General features: G+C 48.1%; 1 protein-coding gene across 4 annotated transcripts in view; it reads right to left on the bottom strand.

Annotated features, from left to right (window-relative positions):
* Window positions 1–13,395, bottom strand: part of LOC119172339 (transcription factor 4) — a 160,620-nt gene that overhangs the window by 99,596 nt on the left and 47,629 nt on the right. The gene's annotated exons all lie outside the window — the stretch shown is intronic.

The raw sequence follows: 13,395 nt of genomic DNA, 5'->3' as shown, positions 1-13,395 counted from the left end.
GAGCATGGAGAGAGAGCCAGAAATGCTTCGTAGGAAGGGAACAGGGTAGCGGAGGAGGGCAAAAGGCAAGCGCCACGCACGTTGCAGAGCGCAGCCTCCCGTGTTCCAACGCCTTTATAGGTCGTCGCTTTCGTTGCCTATTTTGATCTCTCGTTTTTTCTGCCTTTATTTAGCGTCCTCCCATCCCCCCTACCTAACATAATCACGCAGCTTGTGCACCCCCCCCCTCCTCTATCCATACCCCATCCTCATCCGCGCGAACCACTCTCTCTGAACCGACGCGTACGTCGCGAAGCAACCAGCGAACGAAACAGACAAACGCGAATGCGCAGCCCGCAATTAAACTAAAAAAAAAAAAAAGAAAGAAGAAACACGGCCAATTCTCGAACACGTATGTTCGAGAATTTCGGGAACACAAATACGCAGGACGAAGAAATAAATATCCGATGCGGCGCGCGGAAAGGGATACGACGAGGCCGGAGTGGGAAACGGTAATATCGACGAGGGAGTTTCTCTACGTCGCCGGCACATACACAATAAAAAAAATAATGAAGAAGAGGCGACAACGAGCGCCCGGGATTCACGAGCGAGCGTTGCGTCCCGAGGAGGGAACTCCGAGAACGGAGATGGCAGCAAAACAAAAACACCAATAACAGCTCTACGCTCTGAGAATGAGACAGGGAACAGAAAAACAAAAAAGACGAACAACACGGCAAGCCACGACGGTACCAGAGTTAAGCCCAGCCAGCGACATCGCCGTCGTCAAAGCAAGCAACAGAGGCGGCGGCGGAGGCAAGCCACGAGAGTGAAGCAGAGTTAGAGAGAGAAAGGGATCCTAAACGCGCCGACGCTGCCGTCACCATCATCGTCCTCATTTTCGTCGTCCCTCGGCTGCTGCTGCTGCATTTTCCGCGGCAATGAACTGGATCGCTGGCGCAACCCAGCGAGCGAGAAACGCAAGCACGGCACGCAACCAAGCGATCCCGAAGAGACGAAAACAAAAGTAACACCGAGGCAGCTATACCAGCGAGCGGATCCCGGGCCGGAACACAGAGCGGCCTGCAACCACCAAGAAAAAGAAAGGAGCGCGGCTGAGGCACCCGTAATTGTCTCTGGCTGTTCAGGATCGTCTTGGCCGCGTTGTAACACCATAATACACGCCGCTACAGACACCGCACTGCGGGCGCATCTTCCTTCCTTGCGATCGCTGCTCCGTCTTCCGTTCCTTCGGAAGGAAGAACGGCGGAAAGCGGCGGTTTTCGCTTTACGACTGCGTTTAAATTATCCGGCGATGCGGCCAAGAAAAGCGTATAATACGCTTTTGCGAAGAGGCTTCGAGACGATCTCTTAACGCTCGCGTTAATCTACGGGGGAATAAAAGGAACTAAGAAGCGAGCCATTCGAGCGGAAGAGCGGGCGAACGCCGCCGCCGCAGATTATCATTACGCCCAATTTCTTGTTTGTTTGCCGCGCTTATTGAGGCGTTAAACGCGGCAACTACCCGCGTTCACGCCAGAATTGAAGCCAGCACAACGAGATCGTTCAGCCAAAAAGCATCGCGGCCGACGGCGCTGGTTGCCCTCGCCAAGACGATGAAAGACACTGTGGCAGAACGCTAAGACGATAGAAGCCAGATAGAAGGATAACTAAACTACACGAAGCGATGAATTGCTGATACAAGTTAGTTTATTCTTTCTGTAGTTATACGAACAAAGCTAGTGAAAAAATGTACCAAGAAAGACGAGGCAACACACAAAAACTTTGCGGGCGCCGTTTAACAAGCTCGCGCAAGACGTCACCGGCCCCTTTAGCATTATATAGTATCTTCCAAGGCTAAAGCAATCTTTTCCCTCTCGTATTGTGCCAATTTGAAAATTTGTTATACGCATAGCGTGGTCACAAATTTTGACCATCTGTGACGTCATCACATGATGACGATATTTCTTGCACCTCTAAAGTTCATGCCGACGGTCACTTTCAGTGTTGGACGCGGCATCTAAGGCATTCCACCTTAATATGCTCGAGCCTCAGCACCAGACGACTGCGAGTCACTTCGACGCGTTCGCTAAGGTAACCCTCGCATGAATAATCAGCGCCAACACACTGTCGGCCAACGTAAATCTGGAGCCAAATCGGCAAATCGTTCTACGAAGCACAGCACGCCTTGATGGATGGGGACCACCCGGGTCTCCCCAGTGATGCGCATGTCCTGAGGCTATAAAATAGCGTGCACCGAACGTCACGCGCCCACGCAACAATAAAAGCATGTAGTCGACGCACATACTTCAGCACCTTTTTTTTGTTCCCCCCTTCCGATGGTTACGCTAAAGTGTCTATAACACCTCTCATCACGAGGTTTTTAGAGCGCGCCGAAAATCACCCTCCACCCACGCTTAATAACGCCGCCCGTTGCGTGGCGCAGCATTTTCAATAACGAAGCAACGCGCGCCCACGGGCTACTTAAACCTCGTCATCGGCCCGCCGTAATAGCACGCCTCGACTGCGTAACTATATAGAGAAGGGCTCGCTTCGTATACTTCACACCTCGCCACGATGGATATACGCAAATAAAAAATGAAAAAAAAAATGCCTCACTCCCAGAACCCGCGGCCACAAAAGCGAAGCCACGCTATAGACTCGTCGTTCTTGTGCATCACCCACGCAATCGCGAATCGGGAACTTCTAAAGAGAGCGAGAGGCGATTGCGCATGCGCCCCCCCATCTTCTAAATAAATGCAAAGCGAGCGAGCATACGCATCCGATGCGGCCGCCAGCGAGGCTCGCTTTGTCGCCACAAACGAATTCGATTCGTGGTTCTTCTACATGGCGCGCTCAAGAACGCCCACCCACCAACGCGCAATTAAGGAGGTCACTGTACGCTCGCCTGATTTGCATCCTCTTTCCGCGCGGTACACAGCGAAGGAGCTCTCTTCCACTTCATTTGGGAGCTCGAAATCGGAGCAACGTCCGCGTATACGCGATGTGTCGATGACCCTCGATTTAGAATGAAATACACATACCACCCCGCTTGCCTCCGCATTACTATTTATAAAGCGTTTCGATTAGGGACTATTGGGAATCATAGACTCTCAGAATAACTAACGTTCAGGTTTGGCGCAAAGGAGCCCGAAGGGTGCGTTTCTCTGCGCTGAACATAATGATATGTAGACTAAAGAAATACCAACTCGCCTGCAAGTCGGCTTTACTGCACCGTGGAAAATTATCAGGATAGAAATTACCTGTGGGGGAAGGGTGTTTTCTTACTTTCCCTTTGTTTATTAGTCTAAAATAGTATACCCAAGCCCAGGGGAGTGACGTACTCAACGGCGCTGGAGAACATTCGCGTTTATTTTTTAATTCCATTTTCGCTATGTTGAACACGCCCAGAGGTTCGCACTACAACCCAAATCTCTACAACGAGGTACAGTTAAGCTGCGGGAGCCATAAGGCGCGCTTCTCCGAGCCCAGTGTTACGGCTATACGCTCAGACGCTGGTCGCTGTAGAAGCCCGAGTCGGCGCACGGCAGGAACACTATGGCTTGCGACAGCACCAGAAACAAATTTTCTACAATGCGCCAATTCACGACCTCACTGCGACGGCTGTTAACGAGTGTCCGAAACAAACTGAACAGAGACTGCAGTTTCTCAAACGGTAACTAAACGACGCAAACTTATTTCAATAACCACAAGTTCAACATCATTTCGTATACACTGTCACGAAAAGGAAGCCACGAATTTGCGATTTTGCACAAGCCTGTACTGGCATAGCCACCCAATGCGGCTTTTCATCACAAGTAACCGAGTTACTGGTAACGCGTTACTTTTTAATAGCTCACAAAGGTACTGGTTACAAGTTCGGGACCGTAACGGGCAGTGCACTTACACAACAATCTTTTTTTTTTCGGTAACCCGTGGTGTCACGTTACTCGTCACTTTTAACGCGACAGCGTCAAAGAGCTCGTTTCGCAGAAATTCCGGTGTCGTGAGCGATAAATCATCATGTTGTGCGTGAACGAAAAATCGAGAAAAATGCAAATTAAACAAATAATACGAATTTCCGTGTCCGAGTGCGGAATGAACCCGGCTCGTTATTAACGTGGCAAGCGGGGCTCTATCACACAGCCACGCGTGTACAGTTGTTAATACAGTGAAAACAACTTCCTCTGCCTGAAAATGCAGTGAAAGTAACTCATGCTTAACAAACACACGCGCCCTGTATGCATACTTCGCAATACAACGTGAACTACTGCAGTAATGCGTGGTACAAACATACATTGGAATCGGGCGTCATAACATGCGACCATCCTAATGACTTCATGTTTTAATGTTAGTCGCCCACTAAGACAGGTACACACGTTACCAACGTTTATAGATACCTTGCACGTCACTGCGTCTCTTAAGATCACGTAGTGGGTGCACAGGAAGTTCGAACAAATTTCATGCACTAAGTGTTCGAAGTATGCACTAGGGGCCGGATTTCGCTATCGCGTTCAACTCTCCAAGGCGAAGCTTAAGGGTCCCACTTTTTTTTTTTCATCCACTTCTTTTCAAATGACCCCTGTGTGAGAGGAGGTTGGGCCATCGCGACACAGAGCTTGAAGCCGTGGAATTTGCCATCAGGTACTGCGCCGTGCTCCCGACAGGGTTGCAGAAATTAGGCGCCTTTTCTCATCTTCTAACCACTACCACCACCACCTCCGATTCGCCATGCGAAACTGCACGATGCTTTTCGTGGAAGTAGGTTTTTGTATAGGCTTGGGGGCAGACCGGTTTACTGCATACCAAGCGCCGAAAATGGCACAGCGTGGTGAAAGCCCACCGTATCGAATTCGCGCACGTCTTTGACTTAGAGGCCAATTACTAGAAACGCCTTCTTTGTGGAATTCCGGTTCATCGAGGAGCCTGCCCGGCCACTTGAACTGGGCCGCGAAACCTTAAATTTTGTCAGGAGCGAAAAAAAGAGAGGGGGGCGGGGTTCCCCTACCTTGACTTGTGTCCCTCCGGTTCAACTAAAGCTCATTCATATACCTCTATCACACGAGCATTAGGGCCAACAACGGTTACGGGTAAGTAGCGACACTGCAGACATGACCACAGTCAAGTCTCCTAACCATGGCTATCGCAAACAGGTGATTGCACGAGAGACTGACACGAATCCTAAAATAAATATTTTAGATTTCATTGAGTATTTTTATATATATTTTCTGCACATACCGTCCCGTAGCCCGAAGAGGAACTCGGCTTTTATTTCAAGCGCATAATTTACGAGGCCAGAAATATCGAACATATTTCAACACGCAACGACCAAGTTCATTACCCGTCGTTCTCGAAACTTCACGACAATACAACACAAATATTACCCTTACAAAGAAACACATATTGTGCATGAAATGTATGCGTAAGAGAGAGTAAATTAAGATCGTCTGAAAGTGTTAGAGAGAGAAGGCGCTAATGCGGGCCTCCACGTTTGCCTACTAACGCGCGGAGGGCGATTCCGGCGGCCACCAGTTCCGATTCCGATGATCGGAGCAGAAAAAGACCGATTTCTGTAGATTTCTCGCGAGTTCAGCGATGCTTTCTTTGCGGGTATAGCGTGGATCGTTGAATGTCAAACACTAAGAAAAATAGTTTCACCCCGTGCTACAGGGTCAGACACCATCATATATAACTCTACAGGAATCTAGGCTACTATAACATTATACTAAAGGTCCCGTACATTTGTACCAATAATTTTCGTTAAATGAGAATTAGGCTATCATCTTTCTTTTAAAGATTTAGGATGTAATCTTTGTTTTAGAGACAAGTTTATCGTCAAATATACATTTGGGATTTTAAAAAGATTGTAATTGTGGGTTGCTGCAGCAAAGACAGATTGATTAAGACTTATGATTGCAGAGTATCGGCAGAGGTACCGAATGTTTTGTTTTGCGGGAAGGAGGGGGGCGCAACGGTAAAGGTAACGCGTAACTCCTCTTTTTAGGTAACATATATAAAGGGCTCTAGCGCGTTCCTCTTTTGCTAAAAAAATAACGCGTTTAGTTACTTCTTTCGGTAACGCATAAAACACTGGTTAGAAAGCACGTCTTAGCTTACCAACAGCCCGTAGTCGCTACATGAACTAAAAATGGGTACCCACACAGATAACTTCAGTTGATGCTGTTCCGAGTCAAATGAAAGGTCTCGTCAGCGCGAACGCACCTGATGACATGTTTCCAAACGCTAGTTTCGGTTCTTACCGTACTCTAACGTCACGACATGGTATGAGCGCCTCATAACGTCTCCACGGCCACCCTGCTCTGTGGTTCCGTTCAATACAGAACAAGTGGACACCTGGTAGACGTTTTTCTGATACAGAGTCATCACAACTAACCATACTACTGGGCGGGGGTGACCAGAATTGATGCTGTAGCCTGATGTCACGCTTGTGTCCATGTCAGTAGATGCATCACGCGATAAGCGACTTCAATGTGAAAATAAAATATCCGATCAGCATTTCCTGAACCGCAAACATGCTCATAGTCATCTCTGTATACAAGTGGCATGAAGCATCTGAGCTTCGAAAAAAGAAAAAAAAAACCTGGTGTCGATATACCTGTTCGAAAGTCACTTCAGTGTTACCACTTTATCAAGGTTATAAGTGCCCCTTTTACAACGAGTCGCTGAAACAAAACCCAACCGGTTTTTATTTTTTTAATCATCCTACCTGCGACTTCCCCAAATACCCCGCGGACGTACTGCGTTCACGCGAAAAACGGTTTCAGATTCCACGCTCGCGCTATTCCGCCCTCGCTAGGCGTGAGAGAGAGAAGGGAACGGCGTCGTTCTGGTACGACCCCCATCCACACACCGGTAGAGGAAGAAGACTCGCGCAACCTCGGATGCTTGTCCGGCGAGTCTCAAAAAAAGCAGGGGGGGGGGGGGCACCGTTACGCAGCCGACGCCCGCACAGATACGCCCACCGGCCGTGTTACAGAATGGAAGCACGAACGAGGCCTTCTCTGCTATAGAGAGAAATAATGAAAGCGCCCCTCGACGACCATCCACACCCACGCGACTCCGAGAAGAAGAAGCACCGTCGGTTTTGTCGCGCCGACGATGGTCGCGGCGGTCACCGACGTCCCGAGACGCCCCGGGAGGAGTGGGCGTCCGGCACCGTCGAGCCGATTTCCCGTTCCGATAGCGGTGGAGAACATCGCGCTTGGCTTAAAATCCAGTGTGATCCCATTACGCATCTCGCGTTAGAGCTCTACTTCCATCGATTTGGAGAGTTACTAGGAAGCGACTGCGCCGCATATATTCGGCCCGGACACGATGTCAGGTAGACGCCGAACTACACACGTGCGAAACTATGTTCTAGCCAGACAGCGTTCGAGAGAAAAGTGACCCTAATTTGTCGTAGGCCGTTTAGTTGTCAATTACGAAGTACCACGCAAAACGACACGAACGGTGCCTGGTGAATTGTCAACGCCCCTGCTCACCGCACTATGTTTAATCTTGGCCTCTGCGTTATTGCGAGAAAAAGACACATTTTTCACGCCAAACTTGGGGATGTTTTCGGAAACTTTTTTTCATGTGCATGGGTGACTTCCTCCTGGAAATAACTATGGAGTTTATTTAAACAAGTCGGTCGGGCCATCGACAATGACTAAACACAACGTCAAAGAGCGCCTATTACGATGTTTGAAAAGAAATCAGCGTTAAGTTGCAACTATAAACAAATATGAATATATGACATCAGGACGATTAAAGTGAGCGCCGGCGATAATTTGTGGCGAAAAACGTTTTTTTTTTCCCGCTCGCATTTTCTTTCACAGACTACACGCAGAAAACAGGTATACAAGAGCGCTGGTACGTCATTATCGGGACTGGCTCCCCATGTGGAAGTAGTGGGGGGGGGGGGGGGAGCACCGGTAGATCCAACTTTCCTCCTAAAACGCACCTGCGCGCATTGCGGCGGGCGTCGCAGAGCGCTAGAGAGGCTCACGCTGCGGTTCAGCAAGCACTTTGTATGCGACGACCCAACGTCAACCTCTTCGTATTTTGCTTTCGCCGGTCATGTTTTTTTGTTATTATTATTATTTCTCCACCGAGGCCGGGAACAGCGAAAGAGAGAGGCGCGCGCCACAGATGATGGTTCGGCGCACCACGGGCAAGCATCCAGCTACGCGGGGACATGACGCAGGTGGATTTCATCTTCTACTTTTTTCTTTTTTTTTTTTACAGCGAAAGCTGTTATATGAGATCAGAAAGCGGGCCGCGTGCAGCGCCGTAGTTGCCCGCCGCCAGTGTCTGTAACCACTACCGCACGAAATAAGAGAAAAAAAAGTAAATAAAAACACCAAGGACACCGTGGGATTCGAAACCAGATCCCCTGCGTGCAAGTCAAGTATTTACCACTGAGCCACGCCGGAGCTTGGGACTCCTTTACAAACTGGCCTTAGGCAGGCAGGCTTCATGTCGGGAAAGGAATCGCGTTAGTATAAGTAACAAAGTGTTTTAGAACAGCAAAAACACTAATTAGGCGTCACACAATGCGACTTGCGCAACGAGTGGATCGTCGGATGCTCCCGGAACATTCACAAAAGCTTCATACTATTCACATATTAACTGTTGTACATACCAACCGTGGGGGATTGCGGTGATTACAAACGCTGCTGGCATAATTCTTCATCGTCGGCAGCCACAACACACACACACACAAAAAAAAAACTTACACAAAGTTGCTTGTTGTTCCCACGATAGGTGGATGGATTGATATGGCTGTACCCTTTTGATCGGGCGGTGGCTAACGCCACCAAGCCGTAAACACTTAGTGAACTAAAAACTATATTTTTTGTTCTTTAAATAGTGAGGTTGAGGACTCGTACTTTGCAGTGAAGGGTTTAATTTTCACTCGTGCCTTGACTTCAGCCACCAATCAGATAACCTCCTTCTAGTTGATTGTACCCGCTTAAAGCCTATTGTGCCCTCCCTGTCTCGAAACTCCTGTGCTTTCAAGAACTTTCCGCCATCATCCTGAACTATAGGGTGAAGCCCTTTAGAGAACAGTATCAAGTGTTCGGCAGTTTCTTCTTCCTCTCCATACGCACTGCATACTGTGTCTACCCCTTCGTATTTGGCCCGATATGTCTTGGTTCGCAGTACTCTAGTGCTGGCCTCAAACAGTAGAGAACTACCTTGAGTATTATCATAAATCTTTTCCTTGGCAATTTCCTGCTTAAAAGTGCGATAGATCTCTAGTGCGTACATCTTAATCATGCCAATTCTCCACAGATCAGTCTAAGCTTCCTTCACCTTCTTCTTAACCAATAATTATTTTTGGTTTGGCCCTTTGCTGTTTCCTAATTATTTACCAGTGAATTTTCTGGTTCGCTTCCTCTATTTTGTATGGACATTCTTCATGTGCAAGTAGCTGAATACCTTCCTAGCCCAACGCTCCTCCCCCATTTCCCTCAAGCGCTTCTCAAATTTTATCTTGCTGCTAGCTTCCCTGCCCTTAAATTATGTCCATCCCATATCACCTTGTACTCCCTGATTTGGTGTATTCCTTGAGCTCCTAAGGCAAGCCTACCTACTCCACGTTGCTTAATTTCCAATCTTGCTTGAACGTCTGATCTCCTGCATAAGACCGCATTGCCGAACGTCAGACCAGGAACCATGACCCCTTTCCATATTCCTCTCACAACATAATACCTATTGCAATTTTACAGTGCCCTGTTTTTCATTACTACTGCATTCCTGTTACCTTTATTCATCACGTATATTTCGTGCTCCCTTAAGTACTCGGTCCCATTGCTTATCCATACGCCCAGATATTTGTATTTATCTGTTATCTCTAGCGTGATTTCCTGTATTCTAAGCGCACTACCTTCATTATCATTAAAAATCAAGACTGCTGATTTTTCCTTACTGAATCAGAAATCCAACATATCTCCCTCATTACCGCAGATGTCCATCAATCTCCGCAAATCTTCCTTGTTGTCGGCCATTAGCACTATATCATCTGCGTACATCAATGCTGGTAGTGCCTGTTCAATGAGTTTTCCTTGTTTGACGAAAGAGAGGTTGAAGCCCAGTCCAGTTCCCAGTCCACTTCCTAGTACACTTCCCACTGCTGGACAAGAGCGCCACTCCTGCAGTTCGGTCGTGGGGGAACAATACACGAAGCGTGATAATTTTGCTGTGCGCTTTGAAAAGCTGCTTCTACACATTCGCTAGAATGAACCTACAGTAGAATGTCGAGGTTCACCACCTGCACATTCCAGTAAGCAACACCTTCACTGGAATGTGGAAGGGCGAATGTTTTTGAGCTAGAAAAGCAGTCTCGAAACAAGTGCCCGCTTGAAAAAAAAAAAAAAAAAGACGCTCCTGCGGAAAAGCCGCCTTACAGGTGTTTTCAAAGCGTGCGCGAAGGAACCCTCTGACGTGGATGTCCAGACAATGTAGCCGGTCTACGAGGGGACATTGGCCGGCTTTCGCGACCGTCTAGATTCGTCTCGGCGCGAAGATAAAGGAAAGACAGGGAGGTTCGCCAGACAAAGATTCCAGTTTGCTACCCTGTAGTACTAGTGAGCGAAAGTGAGTCCAAGGGGAGCGACGAAAACCGTATTGTTCAGTGTGCAGATCAAAAGTGACATGTTTCTTTCACAGAAATGACTAACCATATAGCGAGCCAGGGCGCATGCCGTCCCTATCTTCGGTTACGCTAACTTTTTTACTGCGAAGCGCGCACGCCGAATCGACGTACCGATGTGGCGAAGCACAAAAACAAACACATTAACTACGGCTCGTTTCGTTGTCGCACGCGCGCGAGACACTCAAGTATGCTTGTCTAAACAAGAAAATGGAGAGCCATCTCCGACATTACTTCCAACACGAAAAAAAAAAAAAAAAATTGGCCCCGTATCTGCATGTTACACTGCAAATGTCGTCGAAAGACGTTAGTCTTGCGTCTCGAGAGAGTGAACAAAACGTTTAGTTTATGCTCTCCGCAAGAGAATCGGTGAATGGTATTCTGATGTCGCTGCTTCAGTGTGCCTCGAGCGTGCAGCGGAGGCGAACGAGCGCATCGAGTCACGTCACACTTTAAGAGTCACGTGTGCGCTATCTGGCAGTTATCTTGGAACACGAAGCGCGCGGCGTGCGAGCCCATATCTTGGAGGCGATAAGGTGTAGAACGCAAGGCGGCGGGTAGGTGCCACCACCGTTTCGTCATAGCAAAGCGTTCGAAACACTTTGCCTTTTTGAGCATCGTGTTGCACTGCCAGCGCAGCGCGATAAACGGTACAGTCGTTAGAATTACGTATGTGTGCCTTCTCTAGTATAACGTCACACATATAGAACACATCGACGTGTTGTTATGGTGCCTCAGATATGCGAAATAATTGCTTTAGAATTGACAATCGCACAAGTATGAACACCAAAACTTGAGCAATATTGGTGGGTGCTGCGGATGGGGTCCGCCGTTTGGGGTACCGTTAAGGACGGTACCCCAACAAATATACAGACAGGCAAACCAAAATTTTTTGCGTCGAAGGTCCCCAAGAAAAACTATCGTCTTTAAAAATACGCGCGAGACCCGTCTCCCATCGTGATGAAGCGCTAGCGTGTCGAACTCGCAATCTAAAAGTCGTGGGTTCCAGTCTCACTCACGACCATCTTATCTTTATTTTAAAGAGGTTTTTTTTTTCTTTTTGTGGCAGCGCTCGTTATTTTTAGCCATCATTACGACCTGCACGTCATAAAAACTGTGAAAATAAATTTTGAATCCAAGTTTAACCCAATTTTTTTTTATTTCTTTACTTTTTGCGAGGCATACTACTACACGTTTCGGTAGGGTTATGTTATTCTATTAAGGTAGTGCTATGACCCTCGCTGGGGGCATTACTATACTGTGCCTCAGCAGGGGTGATTTACTCTGCCAAACAGAGCTACATATGGAACAAGACTATACTACCCAAATAGAGTGCTCAACACTCTCTTGGTTCACTAACCGCTGAACAACCGCTACAGTCTTCTACGACAGCACCGGCAACGAAGATTTCGTGGCTCATTTGCAAACTGCCGCGTGAATGTGTGCTGCAACAATATAGGCGCACTTTCGTTACCTTTGCTTTTTATTATCTTGCAATGGCTTCATCGGCGTTCGCTAACCAATTTCGGTAAGCGCATATGACGCCCGCTAGCGATAATTTCTCAACGTGTATAACCACCATACTTCACCCGCATACAACTAGCACTTACTGACTCTTTGCTATCGTGGCGCACTGTTGGCTTCTTATAATGGCAACGAATTCTCCATTAAAACGGCAACAAATTCTCCATTAAATCTCGCTTGAGCTGCGTATAATTTCTTTTTAGTAATAAGCCTTTGCCGACGAAACATCGCTCCATAGGCTCCGTGCGGAAATTCTTCCGGGGAGAATCCGCAAACTAGAACAGGTCAAGGGTAAACGCATTCGAAAGAGATCTGTCTGGCGTCGTTTAGCATATCCAAACGACACCTGGAAGTATTAGCCTGTTCAACGGGGACCCTGCCGAGTGTGCATGTACACGGTCTCCGGAACCAACGGAGGAAACAACGCAGCAACAACAAGAACGGGAAGAACGACGCTGGTCAGGGTTTCGCTATAGCTTCAGAGGCAGCCGATCAGTCACCCCCTGAAGAAGAGACCGAATGGGTCTCGAAACATAGGGCCCGATTTTAATTTTAATATCTAAACCTACAGTGACTGAAGAGCTTGCTTTATTCGTATAGAACAGGCTACGCGACTGCACAGAGTGACGAAAACACTACGCTTATCCTTCCGTATATGAACGAGTTGTCTGTATACCGGTATTGTCGAGAACATGACGAAGAGCTGAACGAAAAATAATAAGAAAACACGAAGGATTAACAACTCGCAATCACGTTAACCCTATACTGCCTCGCTATAACTCGGCGGGGACAAATCAGAGTGACCGCGCGTCCGTGGAGGATGACGTAAGCCTTCTGAATGCAGCAGCGGCGCCGCACCCCTAACGAAACTGCCGAGGGAAACGTTTCGTACAAAAACCGGGACCGGACCGGGGTGCCACGTAGTAGAGGAATAAACAATAACTCGAATGGACAGATTGGGTAAGAAGAGGGAGACGCAAATGCGTAGAGCAGCCAGGACGAGTGGAACACTTAGAGCGAGAGCGAAAAACCGCGCTACTATACGGCGCGGTGTCACTACGAACGCGGTGGTGTGTCACGTGTAGGAGAGGGGTATTATACGGGGGGGGGGGGGGGGGCAGAGCCCTAGTTCGGGCCTCAGACTAGAATTACGCACCACGGGAGGGGCCATTCAGACCTGCCATCCATAGATGTCTATATTAAAGAACGCGCGGAAGGGAACGCTTCAGCTCGCATAA

Source organism: Rhipicephalus microplus, chromosome 4, assembly GCF_043290135.1.
Source record: "Rhipicephalus microplus isolate Deutch F79 chromosome 4, USDA_Rmic, whole genome shotgun sequence".
Classification (NCBI taxonomy): Eukaryota; Metazoa; Arthropoda; class Arachnida; order Ixodida; family Ixodidae; genus Rhipicephalus; species Rhipicephalus microplus.
Note: the sequence above shows the minus strand (reverse complement) of the source record. Positions and strands in the feature narration are given on the sequence as shown.